This window comes from Myxocyprinus asiaticus, chromosome 26 (genome assembly GCF_019703515.2).
Source record: "Myxocyprinus asiaticus isolate MX2 ecotype Aquarium Trade chromosome 26, UBuf_Myxa_2, whole genome shotgun sequence".
Classification (NCBI taxonomy): Eukaryota; Metazoa; Chordata; class Actinopteri; order Cypriniformes; family Catostomidae; genus Myxocyprinus; species Myxocyprinus asiaticus.
In genome coordinates this window covers 10,826,555-10,847,281 of record NC_059369.1, presented here as the reverse complement: position 1 = coordinate 10,847,281, position 20,727 = coordinate 10,826,555, and the positions used below count along the sequence as shown (strand labels likewise).

Here is a 20,727-nt window from a genome sequence, read left to right as displayed (position 1 = left end):
TGCTGTGTCCGACCGAGTTAAAAAAAAAAAAAAAAAAAAAAAAAAAAAAAAAAAGCTTTTTTATTTGCTGTTCCTTTTGCTTGGAATTTTTTTCAACAAACCTTGAAATTACATAACCTAGTGTCTTTAAATGTATTTAGAAGTCAAGTCAGAGACTTTTTAGTCAACAACTTTGGTGAGTGTCATTGTTTTAATGTATAGTTAGCCTCATTTAAATTTTATTTTATTTATCAAATTTTGTATAATTTTTTTTACTTGTGTATTTCATGTTTCTTGTTACAATGTTTTATGCTGCCATTTTGGCCAGATCTCTCTCTCGTAAAAGAGATTTGTAATCAAAAGAATAACCTGGTAAAATAAAGGTATAATATATATATATACACACTACCGTTCAAAAGTTTGGGGTCACTTGCCTGTTATGTTTCTCATTATCTGAAGGTGTATGCTTAAATGTTTGAAATTAGTTTTGTAGACAAAAATATAATTGTGCCACCATATTAATTTATTTCATTATGAAACTAAAATTTTATTTAAAAAAAAAAAAAGTTTTTGAAATGGATGACTTGGACCGAATAATTAAGAAAAGCGGCCAATAAGGAACTCCTTCAATACTGTATAAAAAGCATCCCAGGGTAATACCTCAAGAAGTTGGTTTTGAAAATACAGTATTATCTGCTATTTCTTGAATCAGACTTGTTCTTGAGAGTATTATTTATATTTATGAATGATTTATTAATCAATGCTTTTAAGGATTTAAGGATCTAATCAATGTTTTAAGTATTTTAGACATTTTACTGGAATTCAAGACAAAATACTGAGTAAGAAAAGTATTATTAGTAAAGTATTTTTTTATTTATTTGTTTATATATATATATATATATATATATATATATATATATATATATATATATATATATATATATATATATATATATATATATATATATTTATTTATTTTTTTTTGAAGTGACAATAAAGATTTCTTCTGCTTTATGCCTCTAAATATGCATTACATTGCAAAACACTGCTGATCAAACAGCTGTCTCCCTCATTATTTTGAATGTTTTAAGTTTTGGATGCTTGTTAATTATCGTCATAAAACACAGTGAAAAACTGTCTCAATAGACTCAAATTATCCATGAGAATCACAGTAAGTGCTGCCCACCTCAGAATCACTGCTATCAATACAAGGATAACAGCTCCTCTAGAGGCCAAACACTGATCCGGCCACACAGAGGAGCTGAGCATTTTTCACATCCTTCTCAGTCAGAACAAGTCATGATAAACAGCCAGTGAAGCATAGCATCCCCAAAAGCACTAATGCATGTAGTCAAATGTCTGCCACCAAATACAACAGATGTTTTACTTAATCTGTCTGAACCCAGAATTTTAGACCAATGCTTTTGAAGAATTATATTCAATTATGAAACATGATTGGCTGCATGGGCAGAATATGCCTTGACCACAAAGATCAATAAGCTTATTGAATAAATAAGCCTGCACATGATAATAAGACTTTGGATCTATAGTTCCATGACATGTTGGGAAGAAACAAGTTTCAGATATTTTTTAGTGATGTGTTCTTAAGGCCTTAATGAGATTGGGCTGATGTAAAAGCCAGCCTGTGCTGACAGTTGTTTAATTCACTAAAACAGAATTTCAGGAACTATTAGAGGATTGTGCTCAAAGCTTTATGATCCAGTGTCACAGAAAATCTCGCTGATGTTGACAACAGGGAGCTGGTGGCAAACAGAGCCACTGTTTCACTCAGCGTCTGTCTATGTTGGGTTTAATTTGGCATGAAGATCACACAAAGTCCCCCCCCTTAAAAACATGTGATGGTGCAATTTGTTTAGGCAGATAATGTATGTGTGGTGATCTCACTTATACCATTAGCAGTAAAGGTTACTCCAGAGAATAGAGGATCTCAGGTTCTGTGTTTACATTCATGTTTATGCTGCTAAATTAATGGTGGTTTAATTAAAGCATGATTGCATTTCTCAAGAGGAGCGGGAAATATCCTGATGCACAGATAAAACCCCTCAAGGCTTGTGTCTGTGACTTTGTGTGCAAGTTATTTAGTGTCATTGCGGAGGGGTATTCTGTTTTTGACAAGAGAGAAACAGACATGACAGAGATGAATAAACAATGTCCTGATTTGATGTCAAATGAGAGGTCTAGAAACAGGGAAAGAGTCAGGGAAATACGAAGAAGAGAAAACATATTTGATCACAGTTCCACCACTTTATTGCATTATTAACTGTATATACACTCATAAACAAATAGGCTACACATATATTTGTCATATGTTGTTTCTGGGGTCAGATAGACTCCAAACATAAGCAATGTTACTATACTGGATAACAGACACAATACTGAAAATAATCAACTCAATGGTGATACAACAGAAGGGCAAAGCTTCAATAAAAAATAGCATCTGCCACACAGTGCAGCTATTTGCACCCCAGCAAATGGAACCACAGAAATATAACACAAACCAAACAATAGGTGTTGCTGCAGTGGCGTGGGATGTAAAGTATGTATACTGTTGTCCTAGCGACCGTGGTTTAAATCTGCGTTTTGTCCCGCTCTTTTTCCTATCTGATTTCCTGTTTCCACTCTTAATATTTCCTTTAATACTACTTAAAATAATATATAAAAATGAATATAAATGTTGATTCCATCACAGTGATTTGGTCCGGAGGCCTGGTCTGTCGATCGCACTCGTTCCTGCGATTACATCACTGTATTACTAATATTGTAGTAACCATGTTTTTTTTTTTTTTTGGCAGAAACAGTTTTAATGCAGTTAACCCTGGTTTTACTACCATAAAATGGCAATATAGTAACCATGGTTAATTTTGTGGTTACTGTAAATTTACAACAAAATACCATGATGAAACTATGGTTACTGTAGTAAAACCAAGGTTATTTTTTCTAAGGTAAGGTTAAGGTTAGGTTTAGGGGTAGGGGTTAATGTAGTGTGTTTTAGACTCTAAATAACACACTGCAGTGATGCACATACTGTATGTTAGTATTTAAATATGGGTGCAAATAGCATCTGCCAATAATTACAAGGCTTTGATCAGGTCAGAGGAACATGCTAAAATAATATTTTTTTTATTTTTTTTTATTAATATTATTATTTTGGTAACACTTTACATTAATGTTTCATTTGTTAAGGGTTTAAAAAGGGTTCATTAAAGGGATAGATTCTCACCCTCTCTTTATTTACTCACCCTCATGCCATCCCAGATGTATATAACTTTCTGTCTTCTGCTGGACACAAACAAAACTTTTTAGAAGAATGTTTCAGCTCTGTAGGTCCATACAATGCAAGTGAATGGTGGACAAAACTTTGAAGTTCCAAAAAGCACATAAAGGCAGCATAAAAGTAATCCATATGACTTCAGTGGATACATCCATATCTTCTGAAGCAATATAATAGGTGTGGATGAGAAACAGATCAATATTTAATTCCCTTTTGCTATAAACTCTCCTCCCTGCATTTCCTGTAAATTGCAATGTGCACAAAGAATCACTAAAAACAAAAGAAGAAGAATGTGGAAAGGAAAGTGGAAAGTAGGGGGGGGGGGGGGGGGTTAAATATTGATCTGTTTCTCACCCATATCTATTATATTACTCCTGAAGACATGGATTTAACCACTGAAGTCATATGGATTGCTTTTATGCTGACTTTATAGGCTTTTGGAGCTTCAAAGTTTTTGTCCCCATTCACTTGCATTGAATGGACCTACAGAGCTGAGATATTCTTATAAAAACCTTCATTTGTGTACAGCAGAAGAAAGAAAGTCACACATCTGGGATGGCCTGAGGTTGTGTAAATGATGAGGAATTTTTCATTTTTGGGTGAACTGCCCCATTGATGACTAATAATTAATTTACAGTTGTATTATAAATCATTGATATGCAGTTATAACCACATGCATTAAAAGGGTAATTTCATGCAATACCTGCTGAATAGTGAGCCATTTCCACCTCACATGTTATAAATATTTAATAACACTTATTAAACATTCGCAAACTATGAAATGTACCTTAATGTAAATTGGAAACTTATGAAGCATTTATTAAGGAGCTGCCAACATTAGAAACCTGTACATAAAATGCAGTATGCTTTAATGATCATCAGGTTGTATTATACAATACACATTGTGTGAATGAGCATACAGACTTGAAAAGTGTTTTTGCAGATAACTTTAGGTAACTTGGACTATGTAACCACTGGGGATAGCACCATTTTTTTTTTTTTTTTTTTTTTTTTTTGTATTTATTTATTTATTTATTTATTTTTTTGGTATTTTGGTATTTGTAGACACAAATAATTTATAATGTCAATTTATGTTTGAACAAGTGCATTTATTAAGCATTTATAACATGTAGCCTAAGTTAAAATGTTCACTTCTTAGCTTGGTTAGCAAAGTCGACCTTTTATTCATGTTGTTATAACTGCATGTAAATGATGTATAGTGCATTTGTAAATGGCTTATTAGTAATAAATGAACCCCTTTATCAACCCTTAACAAGGGAACAGTGTAAAGTTTTTTTTTTTACAAAACAATAAATTATTGGGGACTGGGACCACAAACATAAAGACAATTAAGTAAATCTCAACAGAACACTCAGACTTCCCAGACTATACATCTATACCAATGTCTTTGATCAACAGATCTGTAGCCTACAATTGGTGTTTTATAATTACGTTTGCATGTACATTCCCGAATAAATGGAAATAATGAAGAGATCCGACACATTCTGTACAAAAACATATATTTATTATACATTTCGCGAGTAATTGTTTGGCTAAGTCTTCGGTGGAGTTCAGTCTTCAGTGAAGCGGGAGCGCTGGCCGTTACGCGTCTGTATGTTACCAGGACTAGGTGGCTAGTCGCGAGCTGCTTCACACAGCCGCTCTTTCCCAGCGCGTGACTCGAGCACGCGCGGTGCAAGAAGTGAGACGCTCCACCAGCCATTGCGCGACGCATCCTCCCTCTCTCTCTCTCTCTCTCTCTCTCTGTGTGTGCCTCTGTTTCACTTTGCTTCAGTCGTAAGGGGTAGATAGAGGCATCTGAAGTGGAATCGTAGTTGAGGTGCAGACCACAGCGGGGGAGCTGGAGGAGATTTCGCGGCTCAAACAGCGCACGCATTTAAAAGGATGCGCTGCTGCGCGCGACGGCGCATCCTGTAAAGATACAAGCGGATTGACGCGTCTGTCTTTCTTTCTCTTTCCATTGTTGGCTTTGTAAACGCAGACCTGTCAGTATTTGCCACTCTGTGAGCAAGTAGCATCACTTCACGGACGGAACAAGAAAGAAGAGGGCTGTTTTCTCTTCTCGCAACATCCAAAGTAAGTCAGTTTTTGCCTCCGCTCGCTGATTTCTGTTGAAGGTGCTGCTTATCAGTGCAATTACAGCTGTGCGCGCAGAGTTTCTTGTGTGTCCCATCAGAAGGAAGTTGCATAGTGATGAGGCACAGTAAAAATCACTGGAAGCACTTATTTCATGATGATATGCTACTGATAAATGGATCCCCATAGTGGCAAAAATGACATTGTGGTTGTGCAGTTGATACTGATATGGATGCACGCATTCACCTGCATTCTGAACATGCAAGTTTTAGATGTTAACCAAGATGTTTAGATGTTACACCCATTAGGGTTCCCAGGGTCATGGAAATTATGAAGGAATTATAAAAATGAGATTTCTAAGCTTGGAAAAGTCATGGAAATCTTAAAAAGTCATGGACATTAATGTGGTGAAGATACAATTGTCTAGTTATGCTAATTTCCAAAATATTCAATCAGCCAGACATTGCTCTTTGTGAATGCAAAATTATTTTCATATATATATATATATATATATATATATATATATATATATATATATATATATATATATATATATATATAGAACCGTGATGCAACAAGGTTGTATTTGAAGACTTGCTTTATTTAATTTATAAGTTATAAATCTAGTTTTAATTATTTTTTAAAGTTATATTTTTATTTTTATGTTAAAAATCTTTCTTTCTTTCTTTCTTTCTTTCTTTCTTTCTTTCTCTTTCTACTCTGCTCTCAATGGCAGCTGACTGATGATATTAACCTCATTATACATTTTTTCTCTCTTGGGAGAAATAGATGAGCTACTGTATGATTGGTTTGTACAGTAGCATAGCATCACAATAACAACGCAGGCAATTGTCTGACAGGCAATTCATCTTTTGAATGCAGAGTGAGTTCATTTGCAAACAAGGAGAAGTAAAATCACATTCATGTGATCGATTGCCCCTCACGAAGAATGCCAGTTATCACAAATCAGTGCAATAAAGCAATATAGCGCAAAGCTTTGCACTCTCCAACAATTTCTCTGTTTGTCTTTGGCCTTGCAATATCTTTGCGCTCTCTTCGAAGTGATCCCTCTGACCAAAAATATGTCACGGAAATGTCCCATGAGCAAGCTCTGGAAAGTTTTCAGAATGAACTTTACTTTGATGTATGCTTTTGGCTTCTTGCTGAAACATTTTCCCCCAGTAGATGCTCTTATGGCAGATCCTGTCTTTCTTTCAACTGTGTGAACTGTGTGATATTTGCTTTTTCTTTTTAAAATATGTATTTATATTTGATTCTGTTGGTCTTTTTTACTTTTTGTTCACATGCTTTTCAACTAGTTGCCTCACGATGAGAGCCATACAAAGAACAAAAAAGCAATTTAAACTGACTGTTCAAGTTTTTGTATTAGTTATTTATACACTGTTAAAATGTTTGGTTAGTTAACCAAAAAATTCTGATTCATGTTTTGCTCAGGTTAAAAAATATTATTTAAAATGACTGAACCAACCTGACAACATTAGGTTACACCAACTAAATGGGTGCGATCAAGTAGAAATAGCTCATTATGGAAACAACTGCACATTTTCAGTTTTTACAGTCTAAGAAGAATATTTCTTGTGATTCTCAAGGGTTCCGTTTCGAAATTTCATTGCAAAGCATAACCTTGAGACACATGTCCATTAATTACAATCCATGCAACTTACTGTCATTTGAGAATAGATTTTCCATTAAGGATTGGTTACGGATAGTTTTATGACCTTATAATTGGCTAATTTTGTCCCTTTATACTAGGGATCTCCCGATACGATACTGGTATCGGGTCCAATACCGCACTCATGTACTGATACTCGTACTCATAAAAATGCTCGGATACCAAAAGCCGATACCATCTGACATACGTATGTCATTACGTTAACATTAAGCCCACAAATAAAAATTACGTTATGTCCTAATGAGATTATTTAACTGCAAAAGCTGCAATTTAATGAGATAAATATACAGTATAGTTTGCATGTTATTCAAATGTGAGCACTTGTGAATGTGTAGAGACAGTGTTGTGCTGACGCCGGCTGCTCATACCTTTTAAAGCTTCTCCTTGGATCATACAGGAAAAACACCGTCATGAGCATTGCACACGCTCTGTTTGTAGCAGATGACAGTCGACAGAGTGCAAATTCACAATGTAGCACAAAGCACATACAAAGTACATACTTATTTAATTAAATAGCAGCCTTTTTCAGTTTAATAATCACCTTGAGTCACGTAGCGACCGGCTTTTCCAGAGTGGGAAGCTGCCGACATCAGAGCTCCTTGTTCAAAACAACACAGAAACACTTCAAAATAAAAGCTCCATCATAAAAGGTACATTTATAGGGAAAAAGTATGACAGAAATATATCACTACTGTAAAGTAATATTCACTGTAATACTACTATTACTACAACAACAACAACAACAACAATAATAATAATAATAATAAATCAGTAGTAATTGTATTATCCTTAATCAGTATCTAGCATCTGTGATACATCTGTGATGCATCACTTTATTTGACAAAATATAACTTCAATGTTGTATTTTAGACTGTGCTGTGATGTTCTGTATGTATGGAGTGGTGGTGGCATAGTGGGCTGAAGCACATAACTAGTAATCAGAAGGTTGATGGTTCAATCCCCACAGCTATCACCATTGTGTCTTTGAGCAAGGCACTTAACTCCAGGTTGCTCTAGGGGGATTGTCCCTGTAATAAGGGCACTGTAAGTTGCTTTGGATAAAAGCATCTGCCAAATGCATAAATATCATGTTCTGTACATGATCACTTAATTTAATAAAAAAAATAATGCAACATTATGTTGAAAATTACTTGTTATATTTTCATTTGATTAAAGTTTTAATGAATTCATTTATTTAAACAGCATTTTGATGATAAAATTGAAATAAACTTGATATGGAGTTAAAAAAAAACAGGCATCGGACTTGGTATCGGTGAGTACCAAAAATGAAGTATCGGTACTCGTACTCGCTCTCAAAAAAATGGTATCGGTACATCCCTACTTTATACTATAATATAGTTTTTGTGAATTTGCATTTCGTATTACAAAAATAATCTCCATCGGGAAGTTTATGTCTAAACTCGTTTTGAACAGCTGATGTCAGTGAGCTAAACAACATTAATGTGGCTATTTATGACGAGGTTGACACTTTACAAGTCTACCCAATGACGTCTCGAAGTCAAATACATGTTTTAGAAGGCAATGGCTTCCAGCAGTCATCCGATTTCGAAATATTAAGATCTGTAAAGATCTATCTCCCCCGTGCATTCATTTGTTTTGTGTCTTGCAGTCAAATTAGTGTGTAACACTTTAATGAGATTGTTTGAGCTTCTCGAGTAAATATGAATTTGGAGCACCCTGCTGTTTTGTGGCTAGAAAGTTGATTAGATTCTCCTTTGTGCACACAGTAGGAACATAAAAAGCCTTCCTGTATTCATGGAGTACTTTATTATAGTGCCCTCAGAACTCTCGTCACGAAAGCCAAATACCAAAGTCTGAAGATCATCTGAAGAAAGAACACAAGTCTATGTGCATTTTCAGAGTCTGTTATTGCATTAGAGACATTATGTTGCTGCTAGTCTTGGCATTATTAGTAGACATTAATATCCGTTTTGTTGTGGCTCTTTCAAACAGTATAAGCATCACAGCAGTGTGTAATTAGTGATATTGTTCACTGGCCCTGGTGAGCTTTTATTTGAGTTTTGTCCACTAAGTTTTATTAGGGACTACAAATCAAATTGTGACAGATGCTAATCTAAAAGAAGCCATGCTTAATTTTGGAAGTAGCAGCTACATTTAAATGCTGACTGAATCCACTAATTTATCGTTCTGTGTATGTGTACTGAATACAGGAGTCACTACCAATCTTGCAATTTATTGGCACAGTGACATCCATACGGAAGCAAACGTTTTTGCATCTTGCGGCTGTAAACAAGCAACATGCATGCCTTGTGAGGTCTGATAACAAGTAGTGCCATCCTTCCCTGAACAATGATTGACTTAGGGGGCAGGGATAAACTTTTAACTAGCTATTTTGACAAAAGAATTATAAGTGACAGGAGACATATTACCATATGGCACTTGTAGTAAACTGCCGATCACAGACACACAGTAATTTGTTTATGCCTGTTAAACTGCTACTTTTAAACAGCGTAATTCTCTCTGGTATGGGTTGTTCCTGAACCGCAACGCAACTGCTGAGAAAGACAGACTTGTATCAAAATGAGTGAAAACAGACATCTCAGATGGGCTTTTAATCATGTCATCAAGAAGTAGTTGACCTGTTCAGCTCTGAACACACTATGCAAATTGAATCTAAATAGGATTGTCACAACCTGAATTTTTGTTGAACGCAATCTTCACTGCCATAACAACATGATCACACGGGAAGTCGGCATGCTGTTTCTGAAAGTTCCGTTACCCTAGGATGAGTAGGCAACAATATGCCGACTCACTGACATGCCCTATCTCCCATCGGACATATTTGGAACGGCTCAACAATGATTATTTTTTCTCGTGGCTCAACTGGTAGCGCGTTGTGTCAGTTGCATGGGAGACCACAGTTCAATTCCCAATCAAGTGAGGAAGTATTCACGTTTGTATAAACCAGGGGTTGGGAACTTTTTCTCAAAGGAGCCAATTTGTTTAATTTTTGGTTGATGCATTTTTTCAAAAGAGCCATAGCACAAACTAATAAATTACTATTTTCAAAAACAAAGTTTTTCAATAAAATAAAATGTTTATATTGCCCATAGATTTCTCAAAAACACAAAATCAAACAAATATGCAAAAATTAATAGGTAACATGTTGCAATATGGAATTGAGTACACGTGTTTGTGCGGGTCTCCATAAAATTCTTCATTTTACAATTGTTCATGAAAAATTTAACTTCCCTTCTGGGCTGGGCGATATTTAAAAAAATATTTTAATGAAAATCGCATTTAAAATATCGCAATATCCGATTATATGGTCAACCACCCTGCCAAGGGTCAGTGAATACTTTTGCTTTATTGATTTTGCTTTAAAAATTAAATTATTGAAACACGAAAAACTTAAACAAAAGACATTTCTAAATTCAAATTGCACTTTAAACGAAATGAAAAAAGCAATTAAAATAAAAAAGTGATTAAAAAAAATCTTATATATAACCACCTCCCCAAATCCAAACATTTACCATCTCCAACAGCCCCATTTGCTATCATGCAAGCATCCGTCAACGACAACATTTGAAAATGTACTAATAGCCTACAAATTAAGAACTAAGACAATTATAAATGTAAAGATAATTACAATAATCATCATAATAAATAAGCCTAATAAATTCCCTCATGTTCCCAAATAAATGCTGCCAAATGTGTGTTCTTATCGAATGTGTTTGTAAAAAATAACGAACGTTCGTAAAATCGCTTGTAGAAAATGCTCTTAACTGCTAAGGTCAATTGTTATTGGGAAACGAGGCCCAGAACTCTATGAATGTGCGTGTCTTGGAGAAGCGCTTTCATTGCACTCATGAACAGCAGTGCTCACTGCACACACATATTAAATCAGACACGCATCATGGCTTTTCTTTCATCTGTTCTTCAAAATATAATCATGTTTCGTCAAACACGCATCTTTGTGTCTAATTCCTTGTAATAAATCACTCTGAGAAGTCTTACAGGTCGCCTTCCACAGTGGCTGGTACATCAGCAAAATACTCTGCATGAAAAATCATGGCGGGTGTTCATTTCAAACCTTGTTCATCAGGAGTAGGCTGTACGACAAATTCAGGAGAAAGGAAATCAAAACAGTGTCACTGACTTCAAGCTTTGCAATTGCACCCACACCTTCTGCAGGAAAATTATCTCTAGAAAGCTTTAAATGATCATGTGTTGGTGAATGGTGAGAAACCCGGCAAGCCACTTGATTTTTAACAAAGAGCCACTTTGAGCGTGACAAGGAGGTTGCATTTTTGTCCCTAACATTGCATTTTGTCTCTACTAATGGTTATGGTTAGATTTGGGTTTCAGTTGGGGGGTAGATTAAATGAAATAAGCATTTCTCTTCACTGTTTTACAGTCTGTACAGCTGAAAACAATTCTCTTTACAACTGGCTTCTGGCGACCTCTCCTGGATATAAATGGATTCACACTTGTTTATATGCTCTGAAACACTTACCGCTTTAACCTCTGGAGACAGTGTTTTCAAAATCGGTCAATGTATGCCTATTTCGGCTAAAGAAAAAGGGTTATGTGAGATTTTTATGTGAGATCAGGCTTTTTATTTATACAAAACAATATTTTGACTCATCCTTCATTTATAAAACATAAAAAAATAAAATAAAAACTGCATTCACAGTACGGCGCTTACAATGAAAGTGAATGGGACCATACACACACTGATGTGAAAGGATAGCCACGTAAACATAAGTGTACTTAAGTATTGTCAAGATGTAAACATTATATGTGTTAACATGATTTTAGCGTGGTACAATTGCTTACTAACCTTATTTGTGTAAAGTTATATCTAATATTACAGCTTTGTTGTCATGATGACGCAACGGCAATAAACCCTGCAATCGGGTTACAGCTGAAGTCAGAAGTTTACATACACCTTAGCCAAATACATTTAAACTCAGTTTTTCACAATTCATGACATTTAATCATAGAAAACATTCCCTGTCTTAGGTCAGTTAGGATAACTACTTTATTTTAAGAATGTGAAATGTCAGGATAATAGTAGAGAGAATTATTTATTTAAGCTTTCATCACATTCCCAGTGGGTCAGAAGTTTACATATACTTTGTTAGTATTTGGTAGCATTGCCTTTAAATTGTTTAACTTGAGTCAAATGTTTTGGGTATCCTTCCACAAGCTTCTCACAATATATTACTGGAATTTTGGCCCATTCCTCCAGACAGAACTGATGTAACTGAGTTAGGTTTGTAGGCCTCCTTGCTCGCACACGCTTTTTCAGTTCCACCCCCAAATTTTCTATCAGACTGATGTCAAGGCTTTGTGATGGTCACTCCAATACCTTAACTTTATTGTCTTTAAGCCATTTTGCCACAACTTTGGAGGTATGCTTGTGGTCATTGTCCATTTGGAAGACCCATTTGCGACCGAGCTTTAACTTAATCAGAATCAGAATCAGAATGAGCTTTATTGCCAAGAATGCTTACATATACATGGAATTTGTCTTGGTGACAGGAGCTTCCAGTACACAACAATACAAAAAACAGCAACAAAACCTTTAAAAAATAATTAAAATTGAATACAAAATAGATAAATATTGAAAAGAAAAAAGTATATATAGAATACACAATAGACTATATAAATATATATATATATATATATATATATATATATATATATATATATATATATATATATATATATATATATATATATATATATATATACATATATATATATATATATATATATATATATATATATATATACATACATACATACACACATATATACACATATATGAATATACATACATATACATACATACATACATACATACACACACATACACATATGTAGTGCAAATCTAAATACAAATCAGTTATGTACAGTGCAAGGGAATGTAATGGCAGAAGAGGTAGGATGTGTTGGAATATATAAAAAGACTAAGCAACTGGCTGATGTCTTCAGATTTTGCTTCAGTGTATCCACATAATTTTCCTTCCTCATGATGCCATCTATTTTGTGAAGTGCACCAGTCCCACCTGCAGCAAAGCACCCCCACAACATGATGCTGCCACCCCCATGCTTCACGGTTGGGATGGTGTTCTTCAGCTTGTAAGCCTCACCCTTTTTCCTCCAAACATAACTATGATCATTATGGCCAAAAAATTCAATTTTTGTTTCATCAAACCAGAGGACATTTCTACAAAAAGTAAGATCTTTGTCCCCATGTGCACTTGCAAACTGTAGTCTGGCTTTTTATGGCAGTTTTAGAGCAGTGGCTTCTTCCTTGCTGAGCAGCCTTTCAGGTTATGTCGATATAGGACTCATTTACTGTGGATATAGATCCTTGTCTACGTGTTTCCTCCAGCATCTTCACAAGATCCTTTGCTTTTGTACAGGGATTGATTTGCACTTTTCGCACCAAACTACGTTCATCTCTAGGAGACAGAATGCGTCTCCTTCCTGAGCGGTATGATGGCTGCGTGGTCCCAAGTGTTTACACTTGCATACTATTGTTTGTACAGGTGAATGTGTTACCTTCAGGCATTTGGAAATTGCTCCCAAGTATGAACCAGACTTGTGGAGGTCCACACATTTTTTTCCTGAGGTCTTGGCTGATTTCCCATGATGTCAAGCAAAGAGGCACTGAGTTTGAAGGTAGGCCTTAAAATACATCCACAGGTACACCTCCAGTTCAGTACACCTCCTGTCAGAAGCTAACTGGCTAATGGTCTAAAGACTTGACATAATTTTCTGGAATTTTCCAAGCTGCTTAAAGGCACAGTTAACTTAGTATATGTAAACTTCTGACCCACTGGAATTGTGATGTAGTCAATTAAAAGTAAAACAATCTGTCTGTAAACAATTGTTGGAAAAATTACTTGTGTCATGCTCAAAGTAGATGTCCTAAACAACTTGCCAAAACTATAGATTACTAATAGTAAATCTGTGGAGTGGTTAAAAAATTAGTTTTAATGACTTCAGCTTAAGCATATGTAAACTTCTGACTTCAACTGTAAATCCACAATGCCGGTAAATCCCTGATTGTATCACTCTAAAATCATGTAACATGTACAATGTTTACATCTTGTAGCTATACTTTTAAAACAGTGTGTATTTTAACATTTACTACCCCATTCACTTTTATTGTAAGTGCTTTGCTGTAACTGTGATTTTTGCCAATTTATTATTATTATTATTATTATTATATATATATATATATATATATATATATATATATATATATATATATATATATATATATATATTTAATGAATGAGGGATGACTTTAAGGCCACATCCACACTAATGGACTAAGTTTTTATAAAAAAAAAAACAAACAAAAAAATGCATTAAACGTTTAAGCACAGGGGTTGTGTTAACTGAAAATTCTTCGTCATTTATCTTTTTTTTTTTTTTTTTAAACATCGATGGATAATTTCAAATGCTTTCTGTCATTTTGACAGATAAAAAAGAAACAAGAAAACCATTTAAAGCTAGTGCATCAGTTTTGATTTCACTCTGTCTCTCACACCAGCGGTGTGTGTGCCCTGCCCGTTTATTGTCTTGTATTGGCGTTAAGGGCGATGCAGTCACAAGTGGACAGGCGCCTTCGCCATTTAGAGACACATCACCATTTACATGAAATGAGTATGATGGATAAAAAAAGAAAATGGAGTCTTTCAAAAACTCTCCGCACACTTTAGAAAACAAAGGAAACTGAAAATTTAGTTTTCAAGCTTAAAAGGAGTGGACGTGACGTTAATAATTATTTGTGGTAATCAACATGATGCAAAAACTCTGTCAATTGAGCTTAACATGTCTTGAACCTGGAACATTTTTTCGAATGTTTTTTCTTGATTAATACTTGGGTGAATCTCCTGAAGAAAACTCTTAAGTCTTATTTCACCACGAAATCAAAAGAAAGATAAGACATTTAATTTTACATAAAGGAAATAAGGCCTATTTTTAGGACTGATAAATGTTTTTTTTTTTTTTTTGTTAAGCACATTTCCCCTCCAAATTATCATTTCTGTAGTGCATTCTTATTAAATTCTCATTACTTTAATACAGTATTTTTGTCCTTTTAATTTAAATAAACTAAAATGAAAGACATTCTCTTTATTGTAAATAACCAAATCTCTGTGTTCAGAAAAGGATTAAGCACTCAGTGGAGGAGTGAACTGTATTTAGCTGCAGTGTGTATGCGGCCTTATGGAGTATAACCAGTGTTTGCCTCTGAAAGGCAGATATGCTCGTTCTGTATGTATGAGTGTCAAACGTTTTCATTATAGAGTTCTTTCATGTTATGACAATAAACAGAAAAGAATTCAGACCAACACAAACATGGAATATGCCACTGGTGTTGCTGCGTGCAGTGTTCCCTGCAGCCCCTGTGCATGACCTGTTTGAGTAGTTACCAAGCAACACCTTAGACACTCTTCAACTGGGTCAGACCTTCATTCAGGAGACTTAGCACCGAAGACATATATGTGCTTACATGACCCGTTCATGTGGAGTCTTCAAAGGGGGTTTCAAGAACGTTTATACCCGCAGGTTTTTTGTTGTTTTCCCAGGGTTTTTATGCCAACACTTTAGAGTAAATGGAAGTCAGTCTTTTCTGAGGACTAAGCTAACTTGCAGTGAAACACATTGAAGATGCCACAATGAGACAGAGACTGTTATGAGTGTGGAAAATACAAAGAAGGCTGTTTTAAAGAGGCAGCCTTTTACTCGGATCAGTATTTCTATCTTTCTGCAAAATTTTACTCCTTTTTAAGATTTTGCTTATCTTTTAAATTGGCTTATTTTATTCAGTATACACTGTATACATATGTTATAAAGAAATGGTAAGGTCTTACTTCCAAATGAAATAAAAACTTAATTAAATTAAAATGAAATGAAAATGAAAATAAAAAGCAAATGGTCCTTTTTGGTATTTTAGGACCATTAAGATTGTTTAAATTGTTACATTAAAATGAAAAAAAAAAAAAAAATATTACATTCACTATATATATATATATATATATATATATATAAGTCATAAATCAATTTTATAACTTACACTTCTTGTCTTGTATCCCTGTTTGGATGCTATTTTGAGTATATACTTTGTTTATATATATATATATATATATATATATATATATATATATATATATATATATATATATATAATCATATACCTTATAAAGAAATGGCAAGGTCTTATTTCAAAATAAAATAAAATAAAAATAAATACAATTAAATTAACTAAATTTAAAGTAAAAAAGCAAATGGTCCTTTTTGGTGTTTTTAGGACCATTAAGATTGTTTGCATTGTTACATAAAAAAAAAAAAAAAAAAAAAAAAAAAAAAAGATTATATTCACTTAATTATTTATTAAGTAATTGCTTGTTTCATTCATATAATGTAAACATTTTCATGATAAAAAATGTATCCCTGTTTGGACACTATTGTTAATACTACTACTACTACTACTACTACTACTACTAATAATAATAATAATAATAATACTACTACTAGTACTAGTAGTAGTAATAATAATAATAATAATAATAATAATAATAATAATAATATACATTTAGTACATCAAATACAACCACAATGTATACTTAAAATTGTACTTAAATGTACTTTAGAATTCTATAAATACAATTTATTTATCATTGTTTATTTTTATTTATTTATTTATTTATTTTTGCTTTACAGCAATGGGACTTAGATTTTAATTACACTACCACTGTTTGCACACAATTATTATTATTATTATTATTAACTAATAATAATAATAATAATAATAATAATAATAATATAAATGCTAATAATAATAATAATAATAATAATAATAATAATAATAATAATATACATTTAGAACATCAAATACAACCACAATGTATACTTAAAATTGTACTTAAAAAAATGTATTTTAGAATTTCATAAATATCACTTATTTACGATTGTTTATTTTTATTTATTTATTTTGCTTTACAGTAATGGGACATAGATTTGTTTTTTGTCCTTAATTGTCATAGAAATAATGTCTTAATTACACTACCACTGTTTTGACACAATTATTACTGATATTATTATTAGTAGTAGTAGTAGTGGTAGTAGTAGTAGGAGTATATTAAAATATCATTAATTAAATTCAGTAAATTCAGTATAATGCACTTTAGAATTTAAATAATAAATAGCAATATTTTTCTTTTCAGTAATGAGAATATGAATGTTATAAGTATAAACGAGAAACAAATATTTTTTTCTTCAACATGTCAACCGTTTCAAGGCCATGAAGCTAATGCATGTTATAATTGCACTCTAGTAATTACCTACCTTCATCGTGCATTTATTTATTTCAGCCTGACACATAAGACAGTCACTGCAGTTTGGTTACAAACAGGCACAAATTAATGTATATATTGCATATTAATAAGCTGAAGACCAGTTAAAGTTCAGTCAAAGGAAAGACTGTGTTTACTTAGAAACTAGAGTATTGCTAATAAAAACACAAGTTTTATCTGTGAAATAGTCATTACCATGTGATTCTGCCAAATAAAAAAAGATTTTCCCTTCGGTATATAGTGTAATAAGGAATATATTTTACATCTCCCCAAGCTCTCTCACACTCTGTTTGACACACAAGCACACAGGCAAACACGCACACAGAACAGAGTGGACACATACTACTGTAATTGACTGCTAAGGCAATATATGCTTTTTGCGCTATTAAACGTGAGGTCAGATGTGTCCATCTCCTCAGGGCTTCGGAGTGCTACAGAACACCACACGCTTTGATGTATATTACTCTAAAATGCTATGTGAGTAATATTACCCTGTGTCTCTATGATGGTTTTTAGAGAGACTAGATGCTAAGATTTCTATGAGAAAATGTCTTTCTTGGCTCATCTCTATTCTAGTACTTTTTATCGCAAATAATAATTGGTTTAGGTTGAGTAGTAGGCTATAATCTCTACTATATTTAAAACAAAGTTATTTTGAAAGTATCTCTGCAGACAAAGCCCATTAAAGGGCTTTATGAACTGTAATGTGCACTCTGTGTATGCCTTAAAATTCACTCAAAGTTTAATATAGATTTTAATTTTCATCACAGTTTGACGTGGTTTGGTGTTTCTCTATTCCATTGTAGTACCTAGCCGGTTCCAGCTTTATGTGTAAAAATAAATAAATTATATTTATTTAGGACTGAGCGGGATGATGGTATATGCCGTGTAAACAGTATAAATATGTCAACTGGTAGAGATTTTGCGATACCACCCTCCCTTCAGCTATTTTGCAAAGTCTTCAGACACTTAGCAACCACCTAAAAACCACACCGAACACCTTAGCAATGGCATAGCAATGCCCTGGCAACCACATACAAAACCCTAGCATAGTGGCAGCAAGTTTTGCATGGTCAGGCACCACTCTCTTTTTGTAAAAATCTAACTTTGTTCTCTATTATTACATAATGTGAAGCTTGTTATGCACTTTAACCAGAAATAATTTGATGTAATATATGCTGTTACCATGATATCATTTTACTCATACCTTGATGGAAGATTTTGGTACACCACCCAACCCCACCTAGGTTACTGACACGAGCCAGCGGTCCAGGCATCGTGACTAATTGTAAGTGACAGATGCAGTGCGAGCCTTGGGGACACTGTGTCAACATTCAGAGGGGGAACCAACAGCGTCTTCCTCAGATAAGATAATAAGACCTGGAGGGCTTTTCACTGAGTGATAACTGCGACTAATAAAATGAAAGTGGACAAGAATGTCTGCAGGATTTCTCATAGCTGGACCCTTAAGGAAAGATCTTAAAATTAATGTTCCAGGTGGTTGCTTCTGTGTTGTTTACAGTCCCCACTTCAGATGCCTATACGCAGTCTCTAGACTCTGGAAACAATTTAATGTATTCCTATGAAGTTAAGCATTCATCTAGCTATATACCCCCTAAGCCCCATCAGCAAATCTCAAGTACCCCTTCATCAACACCAAATCACAAATGTGTTTCTTTTAACTCATATTTTACTGGAAATTATTTTGCATTACAATTATTATTATTGAAGTCACTTTAAATGACGTTAATATATATATATATATATATATATATATATATATATATATATATATATATATATATATATATATACAGTAGATCTGGAAAATGTACTGTATATACTGTACAATGTCTTAAATAACAGTGTGTTTTTATTAAGAGTGTATTTACCCTCAATGGACCATTTTCACAGAGTGTGAAGACGTGTTTTCACCTTATTTTACACATTACACATGTTTTAAACAACGAGTTACCACAGAAGCAATGAGGTTTCTAATACAGCTGCTGAGAGAGTGCAATATTTTTTTTTCTCTCTTCTTACTGTCGTAATCCATCAATCTCTAATTTTTTTTTCCTTCATTTGAAATGTTGTGGAAATGTAATGGTGCTGTTTTCCTTTTGATGTCGAAATAAATGGGTAAGCAAAAATTATATTTGGCGTGGTCTACCATTACCTCCCATTCACCTTTATCAACGTTTACACTGCAATTCCTAGGACCGCTAAGATTATTAATATTTTTCTTTAAATTATTATTACAATTAAGCCAGTTAGATAATTAAGCATAACTTTAATGCAAAAATAGTAAACAATTAAAGAAAATTACGATTATGTATTTAATAAGACTGTTGATCTTCAAATGTTAATTCAGAGCAATATATATATATACATATATAAATAACACAATTTTATGGAAGGCAGATTCTGCCAATTTTAAATAAATTAATAAAAGAATAAAAATGTAAATGAAAGTGGATTGATCCGTACACTATATTTGTTAAGTCAGAGTATCTGCAGGTATCAGCATAACCAGTTTAATACTTTTTAATACCCTTTTCAAAACCTTTTCAATCATTCGCATTCTCTGTCAGTGGTGAAAAGCACTTCCAACAGATATCAGATAGATATTATCCAGATATCACAAAAAATGTGTCTGATATGTACAATTTTACTATTAGCTATGTAGCAGATATAAAAATGTATTTTTAATTATATTGATTTTTTGTAAAGCATATGAATAAAACGTTAATTTCACTATATTGTAGGATATCCTAATATAATCTGTGTTGTAAAGTATTACAGACCTGTCGCCCTGATTTTATAATTTTTTATAATTACACAATGTTTTTTATAACTGCACAAGTACTACTGACATTCAGTCCAAACAGACTTTTTTTTACAAAATATCAAAATCTTTATTTAAAACTTTGCAAATGTGTGGAAACATTTAAAACTGTCAGGCATCAGTCAGATATAATATATATACAGGTGCATCTCAATAAATTAGAATGTCGTGGAAAAGTTCATTTATTTCAGTAATTCAACTCAAATTGTGAAACTCGTGTATTAAATAAATTCAATGCACACAGACTGAAGTAGTTTAAGTCTTTGGTTCTTTTAATTGTGATGATTTTGGCTCACATTTAACAAAAACCCACCAATTCACTATCTCAACAAATTAGAATATGGTGACATGCCAATCAGCTAATCAACCCAAAACACCTGCAAAGGTTTCCTGAGCCTTCAAAATGGTCTCTCAGTTTGGTTCACTAGGCTACACAATCATGGGGAATACTGCTGAT

The 20,727-nt window shown here is 33.5% G+C and overlaps 1 protein-coding gene across 2 annotated transcripts in view; it reads left to right on the top strand.

Annotated features, from left to right (window-relative positions):
• Positions 1–5,121: 5,121 nt before the first annotated feature.
• The window catches only part of cntn5 (contactin 5), a 427,194-nt gene continuing 411,588 nt past the window's right edge, over positions 5,122–20,727 (top strand). For both annotated transcript variants that reach the window (XM_051656265.1, XM_051656264.1), the window contains exon 1: positions 5,122–5,368. The gene's annotated coding sequence lies outside the window, so the exon portion shown is untranslated. The remainder of the gene's footprint in view (positions 5,369–20,727) is intronic.